At 35.8% G+C, this 5,423-nt stretch overlaps 1 protein-coding gene across 2 annotated transcripts in view; it reads left to right on the top strand.

Moving 5' to 3' along the window:
* The first annotated feature begins 3,012 nt into the window (after positions 1–3,012).
* Positions 3,013–5,423, top strand: part of LOC117962331 (pleckstrin homology domain-containing family G member 3-like) — a 99,418-nt gene continuing 97,007 nt past the window's right edge. For both annotated transcript variants that reach the window (XM_058987448.1, XM_058987449.1), the window contains exon 1: positions 3,013–3,445. The gene's annotated coding sequence lies outside the window, so the exon portion shown is untranslated. The remainder of the gene's footprint in view (positions 3,446–5,423) is intronic.

Here is a 5,423-nt window from a genome sequence, read left to right as displayed (position 1 = left end):
CCGGTGTACATGGTTCTGTGTCCAGTAGAAATGCACTGCAATGCTGTAAAATCCAAAAGGACTACAGAAAGTAAACACAAAGTTTTTGGAAATCAGATTAATTTGCTCTTTCACGTACTCTGTAAAATCAAATAAACCAAAGTTGAGGTATGTATAAAAAATGTGCTGTAGTGTCAGTTCTGCATCATGTACTGTAGACCAACAGAGATTATCTGTGGACTGGATTAAGGTATATAGAAAAGGGAGGTACGGCAAAGATTTTGTGGTATTGGTTTGGTAATTTCTAATGTAAGGACCACTTCCTGAAAGTTAAAAAAAAAAAAAAAATCACCACATAAATATATACAGAGTACAGTATATCCAAAATGGGACTTCACGGAGTGGAGTTTCCTAACCTCTTTTTATAAACCTTGATATGGATAATCCCTGAGGTACATGTCTGGAATGTACCAGGTACAGACACACGTAACAGCCAGCAACTCCTACTCCTGCAACTGCTCATTGGCAAAACTTATGTGTTGTATACTTATTTTACGTCATATGCTTTGCCTGCACTATTTATTACAAAATAGCACTTGTGTCATATGATTGATAATGTATATCGATACATTATCAATCATATAACCTAATATATGAATAACATGAAGGAACACGGGGACAGGGCCAGATGCAGAATGCACAATTACTAGCTGTATCAGTAGGAGGTTTTATCACACAATTCATACAACTGCGAGGATTGTGACCAGCTCTAGCATTAACCAACTTCAATCATGCGCATTTCTGAGATCGATGTTGGTTTAAAAACAAATGAGCTGGGTGTATTTGGTGAACTAGTGTGAAAATCCAGATGAGAAAAGGATACATTTGATTAAGTGGGTGAGCAGAACATTTTAGTATTTTTTGATAATACAGTAAATAGGTATAATTTGAAGTCTGCAGCAAGGGCTGTATATACAGTATAGTTTACAGAATGTGTAATTTAGAGTTTTGCTCAACAGGTGGCATTATTGCCTACACCAGCAGACCAACTTCCTTTATGACACTTTAGAGTTACGATTTGCAAATAATTCATAATGTCCACAAAAGAATGCCCCAGGAATACTTTAACCCTGTATGCGATGCATTGATTTACATATTTCAATTTTTCTACAGTCCTGATATTTTTATGTTTATATGTGTTAAACAGTGTTAATTATTTCAGTAATAAATGATCACTCAAACCCTGAATAAAGTCAAGGTTATTATTGAGGTACTGAGTTTGAAACACCTTGGGAGCATTCATTTAGCAAAAAAGGCCATACAGGACTAAGGTGAATTATATGCTTGGATGTCGTAACAAAACAGGTATCCTATTGTTGGCTGTCTTGTGTGGAATTTGCATTACAGTGAGTTCATTCCACAGGGCTGCGTAGCTAACAACCAGGAACCTCATTCTCAGATTAACCCTGGAATCCTGGCTGGAACTCAAAGAATTTGACAGGAAAACAGAGTGTGAAGCGAAGCTTCCACACATGTACAATACATCTAAGGAGGGCATATGAACTCTTAAGTAACTTTACAGAAGTACTACCTTACAATAACCTAAAATAGTTTCAGTGTCTTCTACTGCACAATGTATCAGTTATCTTGCCATATTGCCCAAACCAAAACAATTGCTGCTATTTGAAATGTATTTTCTTGTTCTAAATTGTTATTTAAAAGTGGAAATCCATTAAATTGGAGATACACAGAGACCACCATGGATGTCCCGAAATTAACTGTTCTCAAAACAAAGGCAGACATCTACCTTTAGGCTGGCAAATGCAGTGTCTTCTGAGTCCATACATATATTAATCTGGTTGATTAGTTGATAGCTGATACCAATTTGCTGCAATGTTCCTCCTTTCGAATAGCCGTGCTCAACAGTTTTGTATTCGGCCTGGTATCTGTGTTTATGCCATCAAACAACCCCTTCAAGTACCTCTTCCTGGAAGCATCAGCTGTCGAGGGAAGTAGGGCTGGAGAAGCTCAAGGTTACCCATCATCTGTTTTCTGTCAATGTCTGTCAAATAAAGCAGGGTTATGTAAAGTTCACGCTTATTCGGAACCAGCGGGGTTCTAGATGCTACTAAAATATAGGGATGGGGAGTCGATTCCCGATTCCGTTTCTTTCAAGTATGGGATTCAATTCTAATTTTGGCATCATAGAGAGTCAAATATTGCACATAATAATTAACTGAAATTTAATATAGTTTTTATTTTATTATTGTTTTTGTATTTCTCTTATTTTACGTTTTTTTTTATTTTATCCTATGTTCTTTTTGTTAGTAAGTACTTTTATCTGGGGTATTAGGACATATTAAAAACGTGTTTTTGTGAATTAGGCTAAGTACTGGCTGGCATTGATTAAACACTTTTGTTACAGCACCCAGCTGAGTGAGTACATCATGGCTGGACACTCAGGGGGCTCCAGTGTCCCAATAAAATTACATTGTGTCTGAAGAACTTGCCTATTTCTTCAACCTGCCATTATAGTATAAATCAGTTCCATGAGCATACAACAGATTTTGTTGCATTTCTGTTGCAATGATGTTAAGCCACTGCTGTAGTACAGTATCTTGGATAACAACAAAATAATGACATTCTAAATATAGTTTATATGTTATGTTGCTTTTAAAGTTTCACTTTTTTGAAGAAGAAGAAGAAGAATCGGAATCCAAATTGTATTATTCAGAATCGATTCTCAAAGTCGATTCCATCAATTCCCAGATCAGGAATCGACTCATTTTTTTTAAACTAAAGTACAGTGCACACACTTCCCTTTGTTTCGCACATATGCACACGCCCATTTTAGCTAACTCTTACATTTTATTTTCTGACCAAAACTGGGTCATCTATATTAAGTTTTGGTATCTATACCCACAATTCCTGCTTCAGCTGAGATCTAAACTCTCTACAACTCTGTTTAAATGGGAGGCAGTGAGATATGTACCTGCCTGCTCCAGTTTAAAAAATGCGCTGAAACAGTTTCGTAGGCATTACCAATCAACAGACTTCCTCCTAACTGACTGACGTAATCTATCTGAGATTTAACTTCAAGGCAACTTTTAAGAAGTGCAAAAACAAGAAATAAGCAAACCGAATCTAATAGGTCATACAAATACCATTTGTTTTATTTGACTGGTGCAAACAACCCTAACTTCAAAGAAGCCAAACGTTTGCAAGAATAAGAAAAAAACTTAAAATATACGGCGCAAGCTCAGTAAGGGTGGTGTCTGCTGGTAGTGCTGAGCAAACTGTAGCATTTTGGTTTACGAGTGGCTGAGAGAGAGACGCGGTTTTAATGTTTGCCGGATTTAATAGTCATTTTGGAAGTTTTGCTCTGGAAATGAACTGGTAACTTTAAAATTGTGTCGTGCCGTTCTTGCAACAAGAATAAGAAAGGTTCAGAAACGCTGTAACTTTGGTAAGTAAAGAAAAACTTGGTATCAGTTATGCATTCCCATGAAGTGAAGCGAGAACTAACTTATAAAATAAACTGCATGAAAGTTTGCGTGAAGTTGCAATTTATATTGTAGCAGATTGATAATATTGACAAACTTGCAAGGGAAACACATGACGTTTGAACTTAGGGAAACATTTCTCGTGCGCTTTTGATTTTTACATGCACAACGCAAACAACAAGCATTTGACTAGTTTGCAAGTGTAATAATAGCCTAGAATGTATTATGTTCTGCAATCCAGATGTGTCATGTCTAAATAGAAAGGGGAAAAAGTGGACTGTGATCCGAATCGGGGAGTTTGAATGTGATGTGGGATGCAGAGTGGAGCGGTCTAAAATTTCAGAGAAAAAACTTCATGGTCCATTAAGCGTTAAACGGACTTAAATCTAGCCATTTCTTATTTTGCATTTAAAAAATTGAGAAGAGTAAGTTGTTTATAAATACCTATTCTCTCAGTTAAAACATGTGTTGAACATTATTATTATTATTATTATTATTATTATTATTATTATTATTATTATTATTTGTCGTAGTGGTATTACTTGTAGTTGTAAGGCGCGCTTGCTTCTGTGGTTATTGAAAGCTATTTACCCTCGAAGATAAACTAAAGTAAAATTTGAGATCGCGCAGGTGGTAATTGGGATATGTATAGAGTCCATAAATATTGTCTGTCATTGCCCCCCTTGCAAGTAGAGCCGATCTGGAAATAACAATTCTCGATTCAAATACTTCTTCTAAAACACGACATCTGTGACAAAGCTGGTGAGTGATTAAAAATAAATGACACGAATGTGTGCTAATACTCTGTGAAACTAGTTCGTTACACCGCGGATAGATTTCACTGCAGGTGAGACCCCTGTTATCATTGAACAGGTTCAGCACAGGTTCATGGTTATTTAATCATTAACTAGTGTACAACACTACTCGGGACTCGTTCTCTGCGTCGCTTTCAGCACTAGTGTAAAACAATACATAGCTACAAATGAGAGTACGTTGTTGGATATTTATTTTTTTTGGATACGTTTCCATAGAAACTTAGTGAGCAACACCTTTTTTTTTTTTTTTTTTAAGAATTACATACACACATAAAATCTGTAAATACATACAATCTGTTAATGTTGCAATAGACAATTGAGTTGCGTGTGAAATGTTGCTCCCTGAGTTTTAATTGTTAAAATATGACCAGCGCTTTCAAATGTTGCCATGGTGTTGATAGAACCATATTGTTTTCTAGATCCATGTTTACAAAGTCTCAGCAGGTAATTGCTACTATTACCTGTACCCTCTGGAAAATGTCCACTGCTGAAACAGAACTTGGACATGTGCTAATAATACATTATGTGATGTTTTCATCTTACCAGTTCTACAAGTTTATATAATATATATATATATATATATATATATATATATATATATATATATATATATATACTGTATGTGTGTGTGTGTATATATATATATATATATATATATATATATATATATATATATATATATATATATAACTGCAACAGCTTCCAAAACTTTGTTCCCCAACGTAATCCAGCCATTACATGTACAGACTTGTGCTGTGACGTACACCTTGTTCATTATTGTGCAGGTAGTACTACTGTCCTGCCCTTCAGTTCCATGTGCAAGTCTACTGCAGTTTTGAAAGAAGCACAGCAAACGTGCATCCACAAAAAGTCCAGTTTTGCTGAGTGACCAACCAACAATAATTGCACAGTAGAAGTACATTATTATTGCAAATGAATATGTAGTTTCTGTGAGGCGTAGGTCTCCTCAATTTACACTTTACTACACTTTACACGCTGCATTCCCACACACATAAGGAAGTAGCCTTGTCCATTATGTTGTTTTTGGAGGAGATGATTTTCCTGTTCTGAACTTTGGCATAGACAATAGCTCTGTTTGCTTATACTGTATAATGGAGCTGCCACT

This window comes from Acipenser ruthenus, chromosome 15 (assembly GCF_902713425.1).
Source record: "Acipenser ruthenus chromosome 15, fAciRut3.2 maternal haplotype, whole genome shotgun sequence".
Lineage (NCBI taxonomy): Eukaryota > Metazoa > Chordata > Actinopteri > Acipenseriformes > Acipenseridae > Acipenser > Acipenser ruthenus.
Note: the sequence above shows the minus strand (reverse complement) of the source record. Positions and strands in the feature narration are given on the sequence as shown.